Here is a 17,891-nt window from a genome sequence, read left to right as displayed (position 1 = left end):
CCTTTAAGAATTCTTCTGCTAGATGATGTGGCTTCCCAAAGTAGCTACAATTTGATTTTCATGCTTCTAAAAGTCAAGTGTTTTGCCGCAGTTGAAATTTAAAGATAAGCAAGAGATGAGGCTAAGATGATCTATGTGGTAACAGATTAAAGTTGGAAACATCAATATACATTCATGCTTAGCTTAATATTGCTTCATATTACCTTAACACACATGGTTATGTAGAGAGATACTTATAGATATGTCCATATACGTGGGGAATGTACACACATGTTATCTCTTTGCTCTGTCAGCTGAGAAGATCTAGAAGCAATGACATCCGGGCAGCAATTAGCACACCCCACACCCAGATCCTGCTGTCTAATGCTGCTCTCCACTAAAAAGACCTAGTTATCCTTGAAGAAATAGCTGATTCTAGGACTGGGGCAGTAAATATACAAGATTTATATACAAGGCCATCTTATAGTGTCAGAAAGTAAGGAAGTTCCAAAAAAATATATAGGATGGGGATACCTCAGAGTGGCACACGAGCCACTGAACTGAAAAGAGTTCACAAGGGTCAGGACTAGAGCAATTTGAGGAACAAAGTAACTAACGTAGAATTAGATTATGACCCAAAGTATAAAATAAAAATCCGTGAGTTCTTCTGATATAAATAAATAATTGGATACATAAATAAATGCGGGAGAATAGATAAATCTCCAGTGCAAAAGAATTCCAAATAGTTTATGTAGTACTCCATCTTAAGCATAACTCTCTATTCCTTAGTTGTGGGCTGAGCATATTGACTTCCTTCCAAAAAGTACAATATGGAGAAGGGAAAACAGTAATTTTACAATGGAGAAACCTGAAAAACACTACCTCAGCCTGGTGATCAAGGTCGACCTCAGCATTCATAATGCATATTGATACTTTGTACACTTGATGTGATCTGACAAAATAACCCTTCTACTCTTGTGGTCTTCCTCCCCCAAACACATAATCCCAATATTATCAATGAAACATGCATCAAACAAATTCTAGTAGCGGGCATCCTACACAAGCCTAACTACTCAAAATTGCCAAGGTCATGCAAGGAAAATCTGAGAAGCTATCAAACCCAAGAGGAGCCTAAGGAAACATGGCAACTAAATGTAATGTGATGTTTTGGATGAAATCCTGGAATAGAAAAAAGGACATTAGGTAAAAACTAAGGAACTGGACTAATGTATGGACTATAGTAAACAATAATGTATCAATATTTGTTCACTGATTGTAACAATGTAACATACTAATATAAGTTGATCGTCACAGAGGGAAATGGGTATAGTGTATATGGAAACACTTTATACTATCTTCTCAATTTTTCTGTAAAATTAAAACACTTCTAAAAAATAAAGTCTATAAAAACGTTGTGTTTTCTTGTTTTATGATTATGTGCCTGTATTTCCTAATAAATATGTAAATTTGCTTTGCCTTCCTTGATACTGATATTAAAGAAAATACTAAGTAACTCTGAAAGAATTTGTAACTCCAATTTAACAAGCAATAATTCTGGGTATTAACTTTTTAGGAGAACCCACTGAATCAATCAAAGCAAACTGTCTTTAAAGGCTGAATTTCTTTTCAGTGTTTAATCTTTTCTATGATTAATGCATACCACAAGCATGGTTCTCTTTCAAAGGGCAGAAAACATTGCTTGTAGGCAAGGTCTAAAATACAGTGAAAGATTCATGTATGATGCTATAACAACTTTAATGTATTTTATGTTTTCAAAATGATGAAGTGTTATTTCAGTCAATAAAGTATTCACTTTTATACATTTCCTACCCACCTTTTCCCAGAACACCCACAAGGAAATGATACTATCATCTGATATTAGGCTCATCAATTTAAATTGGAGTTTTTGGTAGCTGTGGTTGCCAACGGTACTGGAATGTGTGATACTTTTACAAATCCTCTCCATGGCAAAATCTGATCTTCACAAGGTAGATCACAGTACGTGCCTAAGGCCAATGACATAGAGCTTTGTAGCTAGATTACCAAGCATTTTACTTAGAGGCACAATAGAATGTAGAAAAGGCCATTTCTCCTTCTGTCTTTTTCTGCTCAAAGGTCACTCACCATCTCAGAAGTTTTCCATAAACTCAGACTATATAATGTCACTTAATGTGAATGTAGCTCAACATTCTGTTTTAGTACAGCTAATCTCACATTATTTTATTGGTCCTAAATATGTAAATCATCAGCAAAGTTTTGTACTTAACTTTTTTTTTGGATGTGGACCATTTTTTAAAGTCTTCATTGAATTTGTTACAATACTGCTTCTGTTTTATGTTCTGGTTTTTTGGCTGCGAGGCATGTGGGACCATAGCTCCCCGACTAGGGATTGAACCCACACCCCCCTGCATTGGAAGGCGAAGTCTTAACCACTGGACCGCCAGGGAAGTCCCTGTACTTAACTTTTAAAAATAATTAAAATAAGCTATTCAACACATTTTTCCTAAAAAAAAAAAAAAAGTAATTCCTCTTAGGCTGGCCCTGGACACATACATGACTTTGCCATTTTTTCCATGGATTATTTTCTTATCTGTTCTACTGTGTCACATTTCTTCTACCTTCTCAAAAAGAAGCATTTAAAAATTCATCTACGCGTTCATGCATTCATACATTTATTAAATAAATCTACTGAACACCTACATACGGCACAGAAAAGGAGGCAGAAAACTAATCTGGGTTGCACAGAAAGTAATGAACTCAGTTAAAATTTTTGGTGAAAACAGGTGTTACTCAATCTACTGGAAATTACATTTCATTATGGGGACTCACACACTCAAGGAAAACCAAGACCTAAATAATAATAAAGTAATAAAAGCACTAGCCATTTACTGAGTGCCTGCTTTTACCTGACTCTGAAACTCTAAAATCATTACGGATGTTTTGAGGATTGTCTGATATAATTGTAATTTCTATTTTACAGATGAAAATAACAAGGTTCAGAGACATTAGGTTACTTGCCTAAAGTGAAGTGGCCCAGAAACTACACAACTGGAAATTGAACCTTAGATTTCATAATGCCAAAATCTGTGCTTTTAATCACAATGTGTGTGTGTGTGTGTGTGTGTGTGAGAGAGAGAGAGAGACAGAGAGAGAGAGAGAGAGAGAGAGAGAGAGACAGAGAGAGACAGAGAGAGAGAGAGAGAGAAAGAGAGAGAATGTGTTTAATAGAGAACTTCTGAGAAATGGCAAGAAAACTGCCAGGTACCCATAAAACAATAATTTAGGAGCTTCTTACTATACAAGTAATTGTTAATCATATGGCTGAACTAAGGATCTCTCACTTTTGAACTAAGAAATCAAAAGCTTCCAGAAGTTGAGTCTAAATTTTACACTTACATAAGATACTTCATACAGAATGCTAAAGTATACTAACTAAAGAGTTCTGAAAATACTGGAAGCATTCATACTAGTATGATTTCATAATGTGGATAATAGAGGATTTAAGAAATTGGCAGATGCAACTGCAGACTCATTTCTTATCATTTCTGTGAAGGGCAAGATAAATCAATAAAATGAGAAAAATGAAAAAAGAATGGCTAGCAATTTTAGGTAGTTTGCTTCATCTCCATACTAGGAAAGACTAAGCAAAAAAAAAAACTTCTCGAAATTTTATTTTGAAAGCACCTACAAGTGTATATGGTCTTTTTATACCAAATAACTTGGAATTATGAACTGTCCAATAAGTCTAATCTTCTCTGATGATAAAATTGCTGGCTTTATTTGAAACTATGAAATGAAAAGTGAGGTAATAATCAGAAATTCTTAAGAAAAGGAGTAGACAAAACAAAATTCTAAGAGTTGTGTCAAAAAATATTTTGAAACGAACATAAAATCCCCATTACTGGTACAGAGCTTTTAAAACTTTATCTTGGTTTTAAGCTTTAATAAACATTGATATGTTTACATAATTACTGTCATAAGGAAGACACAATTTTAGGTCAGCTTTCTTCATTGTTTCTTTATTAAGCATTATTTTATTTTGCTCCATCATCTTGTAATTATAATATAGTAACTGTGTCACTTTCTACTAAGTGGATATAATTTCCTAAACTGTTTTCCTATTCTTAACAATTAAAGGTGTTTCCAATGTTTTGTTATTACAAATGACATGACAATGAGCATCTTTATATAATAATTTTCTGGATTATAAATTATTTATCGGCATAAGCTTCCAGAATTAGAATTAATGTGTAAAAAGCTATTAACATTTTTATCTTGCTAGACATTGCCAAATTACTTGTCAAAAGATGGAACCAAATTATATTGCAAAAATCTTTGCCAACAGAAAACATTATATACAATTTTTGATTTTGCTGAATTATTAAGTTGGAAACCTATGTTCCATTTCTTTGAATTCTTTGATAACAGCGTGCTGCTGCAGGCTGCGAGGGCAGCCATGTCCATGAAGGCTCCCCAGAGCTGGCGCGGGGAAGTGGAAAAAGGTAAAAAAAAAATACGAATTGTATTTTCCCTCGATTGTTATCTCTCATTCTTTTCTGCCTCTGTGTAACTTATATCCAGGTAGCTGGAGAAACATCATGTGGCAGGGAAAATTGGTATTCCAATAAATTAATAAACACCAACTTCAAATGGATTTTCAAGACTGGAAATATTGCTCTGACTTACAGTAAGTTCTTTCTAATTCTCCTTAAGGACTATTTTCTTAGAAGCTTTCCCTACCCTCCTCAAATTTTCCTCCATCCTCTCTACTTCCTTCACTCTGAGCTGGTGAGGCGCTTCCTAACTCATTAGCAACACAGAAGTCAGTAAATAGTCCACTGCCAAATCCGTTAATTCATTAGCATTTGCATTGATCTTTGTATTCCCTTGCACTACAGGAGTTCAAGTTCAAAGGCCACGTGCACTACAGATAGCATTTCATTTTCTCTCATCTTCTCAAGTACTTCACAGCACTGCATTTTCTACAACCCATCTACTCCTTATGAATGATTCTTGCCAAAATTCAACCTCATTCTAGACTAGTAACTCCAACTTAAAATGTTAAAAACTATACGTGTAACACGAAAGCCTCCCTCCTCCTCTAATCCCTGCATATCTTCTTTAGCCAATTCATGTCTGAACTTTTCAAAATTGTTATCATCATATATTGTTTCCATTTCCTCACGTCCCATCTACTCTATAATTTACATCCATCTGACTTCCCTCACCGTAATCTCTCTGCCCACTGTCCTGAAATTTTACTTATGAAGGTCACCAGCGATCTCCATGTCAGTATAGCCAATGAATAGTTTTTGTCCTATTTCTAGGCTCTTTCCTTCTTTAAAAAAGAAAAAGAAAAACAAAAACCATTTTTTTTCCTCTATCCTTTCACACTCTCATCATCTTCTGTCCTGGTATATTTTACTGGCTTTCCGTGTTTAATCTGATTTCTAATATTCTATGAGTTTCCTTTATCTTCAGTGGAATAAACCACTATATGAAGGATTATTCTCAACAGTTAGTTCTCATAATAACAGTACTAGTAGCAGCAGTCAATACTTCTATAATGCTTATCATGTGCCAGACACTATTCTAAGACACTGTTTAAATACATATATATAGACACACACACACACACACACGAAGTTTTCCTCCTCATAGGCGTATGAAATAAGCCGATTATTATACCCATGTTACAAATGAGAAAACGGAGGCAATGAGAGGCCAAGGTCACATGATCAGTACTTGGTGAAGCCCCGCCTGAGTTAATGCTGGAACTTTAGAGGAGACAAGTTAAATAATGTCTCACAGATTGGCCTTAAAAGTGAGCAACATTTAATTAATGACTTGTGAAAGTATCAGAAAAAAAGGGGACATTTTAAATTGAATGGGATCTACTAAGTCATGGATCAGTAACTAAGAATGACTCTTATTGAATGAAATCATTTTTCATTATTCTTTTGAAAGAAGAATAATCTTGTGTTAGTGTTTCACAGTTTTTTTTTTCATTCACATATTTATTCTTTATTAGACACACATTTCCTACACACCTACGTGCCAGTGTCCGCTGCAAGCCTTGGAAGCAAAAAATTACAAAGTCCCTGCTCTTAAGCAAATGTCCAGTGGTGGAGGAAGACAGAGTAAACGTGTAAATAAATGTTGTACAGTGACAGAAATACGACTGGACAAAGGGATGGAGAGGCACTGAGGAGGCAGGTCTCTTTGGTCAAGATAGTAGTGGTGGCGTTTGAACCGAGACCTTAACGATAAGAGGGAAATTGGTCTGGGTAGATGGATTAGCCAATCTAAAGCTGGGAGAGCAAGAAGTAGAGCTTGTTGCATCTGAGGGACTGAAAAGGACAACTGTGCCTCGAGCCCCATGAAGGTCAGGGAAAGATGTAGTAAGTGACCAGAGCACACGGTCTCTGTGAGCCTGGCTAAGTAGTTGAAAATTTCATCTCTTTACAATAGATAGCCTTTAGAGGTTAGAAGCAGTGCAATAATAGCGTCTGATTTGTGCTTTTTAAAAGACTACTTTGACTGTTGAATGTCCTACAAAAGCAAAATACCTGTGTCTCTATGAAGCGCAGATAGTAAATTTTAAAAAGCCCAATGAGCTCATAAGCAGTTGGTTGACTAACTGTTATCATTTATCTTAACTAGACTTCATTAATAGAAGCTTGGTGACCTTGGGGTCCTGGGACATATTAGATTAGGGCAACCCAGCTATTTTCAAATAGTGTGATTTGAAGAATCCTTGAAATTGTTAGGGTCCAGGAAGATTATTTTATTGCTGGGGCTGGATGGGAAGTTTAGAATAAGAAAAGAAAGTATGATGGCTGGCTTCCATCTATTCTCCCTTTCTCTGGGAGAAATGATGGTGGGGTGACTACTTTGCTGTTGACCCAATGCTTCAATTTCAGAGCTGGTTCAATCCAGTAACTATTTGCTGAACAACTATTATATGTTAGGCACCCAGCTGGAACTGGGAATATAAAGAGAATAATTAATAAGAAAAGCAGGTATTACTAACAAGAGACAGGCACTGTGCTAATGCTTAACACGCACCATCTCAAGTTACATTAATTTACACACTAACCATAGGAGGTAGATGCATTTATTATACCATTTTCCAGGTGAGAAATCTAATCCCTTTAAGGGGCTTAAGTTACTTCTCCAAGGTTACACAGCTAGTTAGGGGCATAGGCAGTATTTGGACTCAGGTCTGGTATCAGCACCAATTCTCTTAGCCATTATGCTCTCTAAGGACCTTACTTGAGAAGTTCAGATTATACATATATGGGTACAACCAACCCTAAGACCATCTGGCAAAACTGGCTGCTTGAGAAGTCCTGGATTTATGTAAGATGCTCTTGGAATGGAGAAGATCGTGAAGGAGGGTCCCCAAAACACACTCTCTATACTAAGGGGCAACAGAAGAGAGAAAGAATTAGCCTACAGCAGTATGATATTGAGGACCAAGAAACAGTGTTTCTCTCTTTTGTGAACAGTTATTAAATTATTTCTACTTCAGAATATCAGAAAGAAATCACAGGACTATGGACAGTTTGCTGAGCCACCCTATCTATCTTAGCGTGAATCCTGGCAGGTGTAGAGCTCATAGTATGACCCTGGCACCTAAGTGTAGTTAAGTAAGCTTTCATTTTTCTTCGGCCTTAAAGCAAAGCAGCTTTCTGATAGGTATAATTTAGGAAAGTCTTCCAAGAAAATAGTTAAAGTCCACTTTAAATATCTCAGAGAAAAGCAATTTTGCAAAAGATCTATCAGCAAAAGCAAGGCCAAACACACCAATTATTTAGTGAGACTTGTATTGTTATATCATTGCTCATGTTGTTTCTTTATGCATTTACCTGGAAGAAGGCTTTTAATGTTCAACAATTCTCAAAGAGATAAAGACCCACACTGATGTGCCAGAAAGAGCTTTGCCCTGGAATTAGATCAGTTTAGGTTTGGCTACTTACTAGAATTAGGTAACATTCTTAATCTTTCTGAGCCTGTCTCCTATCTGCAAATAGGGATACCACTATCTATTACAGAGGGATGTGCTTAAATTAAATGACACATGTAAGTGAAATATATCCTTCCAGGCTGAGAACATACCTAGTAAATGTTAAGTGATCTGCAAATATTCTGCTTTCTTGAAACGGATGAAACCTGTTATCATGATTTTAACCAATGGTCTAAATATCAAGACAATATTTAGTTAAAAGTTATAGCTGTTCTTTCACTGTCCATCTGCATTTTCACATATTCTAACATATTCTCCTTGATAAATTGTGTCAATATTAGTAACATTTGTCATTTCAGCTATTACTGTTCATATGTTTAAAATATTTCAATGTGATATAAGTCGTTACTCAAAGGGATGCCTAGCTGGCTTTGTCAAAGATTTATTTTAAGTAAAAATAAAAGACTCATTTTCACCAAGTTTGATTGAACAGTGTATTCATTAACTGTATGAACTTTCTGGCCAACCCAATACAGTAGCCAAGACATGGAAACAACCTCAGTGTTTTCTTGTGGATGAATGGATGAAGAAAACGGGGTGCATACAACCTACTATTATTCAGCCATGATAAAGAAGGAAATCTGGCTATTTGTGACCACATGGGTGGGTTTGGGGGGCATTATGCTAAATGAAATGTCAGACAGAGAAAGATAAATACTTTATGATCTCATATGTGAAATCTAAAATACTGAACTCATGATAGAAAGAATGGAATGACGGTTGCCAGAGCTGGGGGTTGGAGGTGACGAAAATGAGGGAAGATGATCAAAAGGTAAAAACTTCTAGTTATAAGACAAGTGAGTAATGGTGATGTAATGTACAGCTCGGTCACTACAGTTAACAATACCGTATTTTATGTTTGAAAGTTGCTAAGAGAGTAGATCTTGAACGTTCTCATCACAAAGATAACATATGTAATTATGTGGGTTAACTAAACTTATTGTGGTAATCATTTCGCACACTATATATATATATATCAATCATCACATTGTACACCTTGGACAGATACAATATTATATATCAATTAAATCTCAATAAAACTGCAAAAATTTCATTTATATTTTAGCATAAATATATCAAATTGGGTTTCTTGACAAGATGAATAATAACTATAGATAAAAGGAAATAAGATATTGTTGTTGCTGTTGTTTGCTTTTCCAGAGTGCAAAACACTAAAAAGGGGGGAGGTGAGTATGGGCTTGCAAATGCTGCTCCATGGGCCCTAATGCTGTGATACAGACATTTAGTCCAGATCTGAAAGACAACTTGAGTCATTTCAACAAATCTGCAAAACAGTCAGGTTCAAACATGAAGAGATGAATAGATATCAGTAAATTCTTTTTCACACTGCAAGCAATCTGCCTTCAGCTTTCAGCAAAACCTCAGTTTTCGGGTTACGAGGGTAACGGTTCTGAAGCAACCAGTACGATGCTTACACCAGTGCTTTCTCCCCACGATGAATAAGTTTTCAGTCTCCCCACCAGTGCTCATCCCTTCTCCCCTTAGCGTCTTGGCCAAAATTCAACCATCAGCCCAGAAAACCCTGTCCTGGTTTCATTGCCTTGTACATGACCACGTTATTTCAATCACCTTGGCACATTTATATTCCCTACTTCCTAAGGTAGGTAGTATATATATGAGATTTTAAATAAAAGAATGCCTGTAAAGTACTTAATGCTCAACTCCTAGCACAATATGAATATTCCGTAACTGCTGACTAGCATTATTATTATATCATTTACATTAAAACGAATCTGTACTTTCTTTCACACACCCATGTTCTTTGTCCCCAACTGGGGTAAAGGAAATAAATGAACACTTATTGATTATCTACAGTGAGAGCATAGAATGCAGTGTAGGCTCTAGAATTAGTGGTGTTCAAGCCTGAAACTGACCTGGATTTGAATTCCAGACCTCTCACTTACTTAGACTTTACTACGCCTCAGTTCCCTTACTGATAATTAGAGATAATAGACATTTCAGGGACCACGGTAAGGATTAAAAGTATTATAATGTTCGGATCCAGATAGGGCACTCATTACCTCATTTAATGTAAACTGTTAGATAATCTGATTGAGTTTTGAGAATCTGATAACGGCTCTGCATCCTTTTGCTAAAAATAATTAGATAGGTAGATAACTATTCATAGCATTTTGCATATAATTCCAGGGCTTTGCTAATATGAAAATCAATCAAAGGCTTTAGTTGGAACAAAGAGCTCAGAGAAATTGTTATGGGGCAAGAATTATAATTCTTCTTGAAATATAGACTATCATCCTGGAGAAGAAAGAACAACATTTTAATGTGGTCAAATTTGGGTCAAAACCATGCACTTCCGTAATGGCGTCTCTACCGGGTCTTGATCTGACTGGGATTGAAATTTCTGACGTTACTGTCCCCATCACAGACTTGAAGACCTGGCAGACAATCAAGTGCAACCTATAGTTAAAGGTCGCTCATCTAAAAAAATGGGTATGTTACCACCATTCTGACAAGAGCATTATGAAGACTAAGAAAAAGCACAAATAAACTCTCCTAACACCTGACAGCCAAGTAACACATCTTTCAGCTCTTTCAATTCTTTTTCCTTCTTACCTTACTTATTTCCTTCACGTATCTGATCTACTCAACCATGTGATGGTCTTCATCTTCAGACATCTTGCTGTCTGGGCTGTTCAACCCTGTGACAGTAAAAGCACACTCACTAGGGACTAGGAGTTTGAGAAGGACTTAGAAAATTGTTTGACACCTGGAAAACATGGCTCCAGAATAGGAAAAAAAATCTGCAAAATTGAGATAAAAACTTGTGTAATTAATATTTTCAACTAATATTACTACAACAGCAATGTTACTCAGCTTTCATATAGTTATCTATAAATTATATTGGATATGTGACTTGGGCACATTTTAATGCATTTGATAACATTGAGGGTAAAGCTTCTAAAAGGGCAACTGCCTAGGACTGAGGAAGGTTTAAAAATGGCCCTGCACAGAATGAACTAGAAGTGACTTCAATGGGAGGGTGAGGCAGAGATGCTGGACCCGGAGAGTGACAGAGCAGGCGTACATTGGAGAGAGCTTTCCTACACAGGAGAGCCAAGAATTTGTTACTTATTGAGTGGGGAGCATGAAGGTAGGGGACCCTATAATGAGAATCCTAGGATTGCTTCTAGATTTCTAACTTGGATAAATGACAGGACGGTACTCTTTGGTGAACACTAAAGGAACAGCAACAGCAGCAAAAGTCAATGCCACCTTTAAAGTAAATTTGGCAGTCTTCTCCTTTTTGAATGAGTGAAAATGCATTAATTAAAGACATACACATTCACACACCTGCTAATATCTGCTCTTCTGCAATCATGTGTTTTCTGTAGAGCGTCTAAATATCTATTCCAGTTGAAGTAGTGCTTAAATACTTCAATATGCCTCTTTTCAGCCAAAAAGAAAAACTGTCTATGACTGTTTCAACATATTTTAAATATATGTATAATCATTGCCAACTTATCTGCTCTGCAGATACTAGTTTCCTATACGATATTTAATATCTCCCTTTACTGAAAGTGTCACTGCTCAGTATTATGATTAATGTTTTTCATTTTTATTATATGTCTGAATGTTAGAATTATTGATTAATCTCTTTATTAATGGAATGATCTTCAGCACAATGTTAAATACTCTTCTTCTCTACTATTATTATAATGTTATTTTAAAGATTTTCCACACAATTACTTTAAATGGGATTTTCAGACTTTTTCAGGCTTTTCGAAGTCAGTAGGATAGGCTCCAGTGAGTAAAAGAAATGCTGAAGAACAACAATATGAATTAAACAAACTTAAGTAGTTAAGAAAGCACTAACCTAGCCATTGAGAAATATATACTAATATTTACATAGTATGTACATATAAATCAATAGTTTCAAAATGAGATAATCCACTGAACAAAATATCTTAAAATGTGAATTAAAAGATGTTGTAGGGCTTCCCTGGTGGCACAGTGGTTGAGAGTCCGCCTGCCGATGCAGGGGACACGGGTTCGTGCCCCGGTCCGGGAAGATCCCACATGCCACAGAGCGGCTGGGCCCGTGAGCCATGGCCGCTGAGCCTGCGCGTCCGGAGCCTGTGCTCTGCAACGGGAGAGGCCACAACAGTGAGAGGCCCGTGGACCGCAAAAGAAAATAATAGTAAATAGAAAATAATAATAATAAAAAAATAAAAGATGTTGTAAAACCTCTATATGATTAAAATACAAAAAAATTTATAAGCTTGGAATATAAATAATAAGTGCATTTTTGTCTGGGAGACGAGTTGTTATCTGGGAAACCTCAAGACATTTTGTAGATTATCGAAATCACGTTACTATCGATCTTGAGCATTTCTCCTATCAACTCTATAATTAGTACTGGAAATTAGCATTATGACTCTATTTCACTATCAGGAACACTGAAGAAACTATGTAAAGTGCTAAACCTTGGTTTTAACAAATAGAACACAATTCATCTGAAGAAGATGTTACAATGAACTGAGGAATTAAAAGATCTCAAAGTAGAGAAATTTCACTGACTGCAGTATAAACAACTTGAGGGTAGAGAGTTTCTGTTTTTCCTGTTTGCCCTCCAAATTTTGGAACAGTGTTATATGCACGGTGCAGGGTAATAAGCAAATATTTAACAAATGAAAAGTACTGAATTCATTACCTTGTGGTACAAATTAGGATTTCTTTTGTACTGTAACTAGAAGGTTTTAATTTCAGCATTATGACTTATTAATGTCTTTATGTGATTCCCAGTTCTGTGTCAACCAAACTTATTTGAGTGATAATTAGAGGACTTCATGTTTATCCTATCTTCTAGGATTTCACTTTTGCATATCTGTTAATTCATAATTTTGATATTTTTAGAGCACAACCAAAGACTATAAAAACACATAGAGCAAGCACTTGCTAAAGAACTCTAAATATGAACTCAGATATGAAATTAGAGCCATGCTTGGTTATACTTCTAAGTGCTTCATCTAAAGAGAGACCTGCAACACTGCTGCATGAATTAATCACCTAGGGTGACTTTTAAACCTACCAACAGCTGGCCCCTCTATCATATCTGATTTTATTCAATAGTCTAAATGATAATAATTTTTTGATCAAGAACTTTATTTTACTGGTTGTAAAGGTGCGCACATGCAGGCGCACACAATCACCAGTGCTTTTAAAAATTGCGGGACAGAATTAATCATAATTATTGAGTTTAAATGTCATTTATCAACTTATTAAAGTGCAAGCAAGCAGGGAAAATAAGCTAAAGACAAGTCTTTCGTTTTTCAATTTATTTTTAAAATGTCTTGTAGAAATCTTTATGAAATTAACACAAAATGGTGGTACCAAAAATCTTTTTGCTTTGTTTATTCCCTAGTCTGTGGCAATGTAAACAGTGCAAGTTTACCCAGAATTTAAGTTAAGGAAAGCTATACTGTATTAAGTTTAGCCAAACATTGTCTAACTTGCAATCATATTTTTTTCAAATAAATAAAATTTCTATTCTCCTCCCTCTCTCCTCATCTCCCTTAAGGTATGTCAACTCTAACCCCGCCCCCCCCATACACACAACTTGTTGCCTCTGACATTATCTCCTCTACTAGACGCACTTTTGTACTTATTGCTACACAATAGTTCAACAATAAAATGTGATAAATGCAGGCAAAGGTGTTTCAAGAAAGAAGGTAAATGTCCTTACACATTTTCAACATAGAAACAGAATTTTTCAAAAATGAGTTACAAAACAGCAAAATTTTAAAAAAATTAGTTATAGATAAAGTTTGCAGATAATGTTGTCATTCCTCTTAAAAGAAGAGGGATAAGGCACAGAAGAAATGTAGTGTTGAGGACAATGCTGTCGTTATTACTTGTTTGCCGTTTGATGGTGGGTAAAATAATTAATTTCATTGGGTTTCTCTTTCTGTGCCTCTAAAATGTGGATTCCCAGGCTAAGAAAATATTTCAAATCTTTTCTAGGTCGAAAAGTCACAGACCTTAGTGTCTGCGTACCATTTACAAAGGCCACATTTTCACAAAAGATAGCATTCTTGGAAAACACCTTTATAGAAAGAAAAAGCTATATTTAGAAAGTCCACTCAGTGTCCAGGGTTTTCTGAAGTCGTACTGCTGTTTATAACCAGGTGTAGGCCAGGAGGACAACACATTTGCTTTAATAACTGTCCAGATTTCTTGGAGTTAAAGATAAGTTTTTCATTATTCTGTTGACCTAAGAAATTATTGAAAATAAGAATTGTTCTAATTTACTTATTGAATTGCCCAGTTCTTACCTGGCCTGACATGAAAGGTGATTTAAAAGATTGCATTTAAGTTTGGACATATAGCCTTCATCCTGCTGTTTCATCACAGACCTCTTACAGGATAAACACGTGCAACCATTTTGAGTTTCTGAATGCGAGTGCTCCTTAGAGTATCTGCCCCTTATAAATTTCTTGCCAACTTACTCCACTTTGAATGCAGGTAGAAATTTATAAATTTATCCAAGAACTTATTTTTATTTTTATGAATCTTACTGGTTTTCTTTTAATACCGAGGACTTTATCAAATTCATGGACATTTGATAGAATAAAAAGCAAAAGCATAATTAGGAAAAATCCAAAAACCTCAAATAGAAAATAAGATGCTATGTTGTTAGTAACAGAAATTAGCACAAATGGACTGAAAAACTGACCACCATTGTAAACTGAGCTTTTAACTAGGGGAGTCGCCAGGAAAAGGAGGATTACCTGACTCAGGGGTCTTCTCCTCTTTCTTTGCCCTCTTTTAACAATCTCGAAAATTAAAGAAAGGCTGAAATGACAATAAAAATAATTTATTTCCCAAACCAAAGTATAAATAGCAATTTTAGCCGCTAGTGATTCTGAAATTGCCCTGAACTTTGTCCTTATAAAAATGCTCCAAGAATTACGTTTTGCAAATCCACAGATTTACTATCCATATTCAAGTCATTTATGTAGACAAAGAATGTAGCCAGCCTTATCGGTAACACAGGATGTTATAACCATCAAGCCATCAGCCACTGAAGCCACACCCAAAGCCGCACCCTGAGGGGATTCAGGATGGAGAAAACAGGATACTGGCCCTAGATAAATAAAGTGCAAATCAAGGGAATGATTCCCAGGAGACCAGATTCTTGCATCTCACCATATATAGAAAAGTGCTACATTTATTAACTTAAGATGTCTAGTTTCTTTAATTAACAGTAATCTTTTGATGTTCCAACTACCTGTTTGTTTTTTTGCAAGAACCCCTAAATACCCTGTGCCCTCCCTTACCTCTTCAGAACAGTCCCTCAGAGCTATCTGAGAGGCTGTCTCCTGACTTCAGTCCTCAGTATGTCCTCCACATAAAACATAATTCTCAACTTCTAGGTTGTGCATTGTTTTCCAGTCAACATTTAATTGTATGGCTCATGTGGGTACTATGCCTAAATGTAATGGGATGGGCTGTAAATTATTAAAACTAGATAAATTCTGTCAGCTCTACCACTAGCTGAGATCCAGGCTTTCACCTCTGGATACCTCTGGCAGATATGGGGTCCGTGTTGGTCTTAAAATTATTCTTAGAATAGTGGGGACTCATTCATTCTTTCAACACATTTTATTGCTTATATTCTATGTGTCAGTTACAGTGCTGGGTCTTGAAATACAGAAGTCAACACACGAAAATACAAGGATAAAACACATTTTCTACCATATTAACTTTTTTCATTCATTAATTCATCCCTAAGTCATTCAACACGCATCTTCTTATTGAATACTGATGAGGGGTCAAATGCTATGCTAAACACTCAGTATATAGCTGCAAACGAGATGGACAGGCCCTGATTTTGATGTCACTACTATCTTTTGTCCTGCCATATAATGGGACAGCTTCATTATTCCCTTTACCCTAAGTTTTTATCACAAATTGCTAATGAAAATAAAGCTGTTAGTGGAGTTTCAACATGCATAGGTAAATGAGAACACAGAACTCCCCTTTCTCATGTCCCGTTCTCCTCCTTCTAACTCCCTATGTGAACTCACTTTGTGCCAAGGACAAGAAGCTGTGACCCAATAAGAACCAAGCTGATTTCCTCACACTGACTGGGGCTATTGCTCACTTAGAAGACTTGATGCTTAATTTTGATAAGCAACTAGAAGACCATGGAGACAACCTATAAAAATGATTTGTCTTGGGAGAAAATACTAAAGAGGGTTAATGTGCTGTTCCACATGTCTAACCTCCTGGGATTAAACCACAGGCACCAAGATCACCAAGTGTACTTGGCAACAATGAGCTAAAAAAAAAAAAAGCATCATACTGTTATTGTATTCATATTCCCCCAAGGCGCTCTCTGATACACACCACAACCTCTAAGAGAATTGAGAACAGCTTCCTTGTGGGGTAGGTTATATAATATATATGCATCTTTTTCCAAGCAGTTAAATCATATCCAGCTATCAGCACACCTTACTTAAGGTGATCGTAATGTATGAGATTAAATGTTCCTACCTGATCGGAAACCTTCTTGTCCTCAATTCATTGGCTGTACTGGATTTTTTTTCTTCGGTCAGACCTTCAGACTTCTACCAGAAATCGTTCCTTTGGGGAAACCAGGCCTTCCCAGAAACTCAGGAAACTGAAATGGAGACAACAAGAGAGAAGGAAATTATTTGGACACACAGACCTCAATTGTTTGGTTTTAAGTAAACGTCCAAGCAAACATCTTCTAGATGGTATAATAACTTTAGGGAAATTCACGGTTTATAAGTTTGGTTACTCATAAACTGAGCATATTATGATAAGAGTACAGGTTGCATTTTGTGTCTTCAACTCAAGCAAAGGCTTCAAAAAAGGCCCAGTTATCCTTTGTTCATTAAGACACAAAGAGAGGGCGAAAAGGGCAAGTTTCGAAGTCTTTTTCTTTACAATTTACTTCCTTTCTTCAGTCTTCAACAAGATCTTCAGGAAATTAACTTTACTAAAGTTAATTATTCATAAAATAAACATAGGAACCTGCAGAAGACTATTTCACAGAGACCTGTAATGTACAATATCCATTGCATACATGCACCATGAGCTTGTCTTTTCTAGCACTGGCATACACAAAACTCTGTGTGTGTGTGTGTGCGCGTGTGTGTGTGTGTGTGTGCACGTGTGTGTCTTTTTCTGTGATGGAGCCATAGGGAGAAAATAAATCTATTGGCTGCAATTCAGTGATGTACGAAGATTTAAAGGTAAAGGAGAAGGTTACATCAAGTGAAACTATAAAGTCATGAGGTTGTGGTTCCAAAATAATAACAATAGCAGTCTTCTGTAACCAAGGGAGCAGGCTCCTCAAATTATAGTCACACCTGTTAGACCATCTGCCCATACATTTCACACTATCATTAATGGAAAACAAATGGCACTGTCTCTCCTTCCCTTTATCCATTGGCCATCCTCATATGAACTCTTTTTCTCTTCAAGGTCATGCTCTTTCCTATCTGTTTAAAAATATTAGGATTTAGGAGGAGTGATACGTAATGTGCCGTGCCTTGGTACTTGTACCAGTGACGGCTCTGTAAGGAGCACTGGGTTGTTAGGAGGCTATCAACTGAGTTCCCCTAGAAGCAGAACTTGAGGCGATAATTTGAGTGCAAACTGCTCATCTGGGAGGTGCTTCCAGAAAACTCAGAAGTGGAGTGGGAATTGAGAATGGAGGCATGGAAGGAAGCCAACAGAGGTGTATTACCGAATAAATTACTCCTGCAGGGAACTGCTGCCAGTACTTCAGGCGAGTTCTGTGAAACTCTACAGAACATGTCTCAGAGTTATCCCAAGAATCGGTGAGAAACTTGAAGTACTTATCTTCCAG

At 36.3% G+C, this 17,891-nt stretch overlaps 1 long non-coding RNA gene across 3 annotated transcripts in view; it reads right to left on the bottom strand.

Moving 5' to 3' along the window:
* Positions 1–16,995, bottom strand: part of LOC149747720 (uncharacterized) — a 43,786-nt gene extending 26,791 nt beyond the window's left edge. For all 3 annotated transcript variants that reach the window (XR_016395398.1, XR_016395397.1, XR_016395399.1), the window contains exons 1-3: positions 16,547–16,995; positions 14,779–14,842; positions 10,604–10,689 (exon numbers count right to left, since the gene is read on the bottom strand). This is a non-coding gene — a long non-coding RNA (uncharacterized LOC149747720). The remainder of the gene's footprint in view (positions 1–10,603; positions 10,690–14,778; positions 14,843–16,546) is intronic.
* Positions 16,996–17,891: the final 896 nt, after the last annotated feature.

The sequence above is a fragment of the Delphinapterus leucas genome, chromosome 13, assembly GCF_059928025.1.
Source record: "Delphinapterus leucas isolate spDelLeu-1000000601 "Yukka" chromosome 13, BTC_Dleu_Yukka2, whole genome shotgun sequence".
NCBI classification, from domain to species: Eukaryota; Metazoa; Chordata; class Mammalia; order Artiodactyla; family Monodontidae; genus Delphinapterus; species Delphinapterus leucas.
Note: the sequence above shows the minus strand (reverse complement) of the source record. Positions and strands in the feature narration are given on the sequence as shown.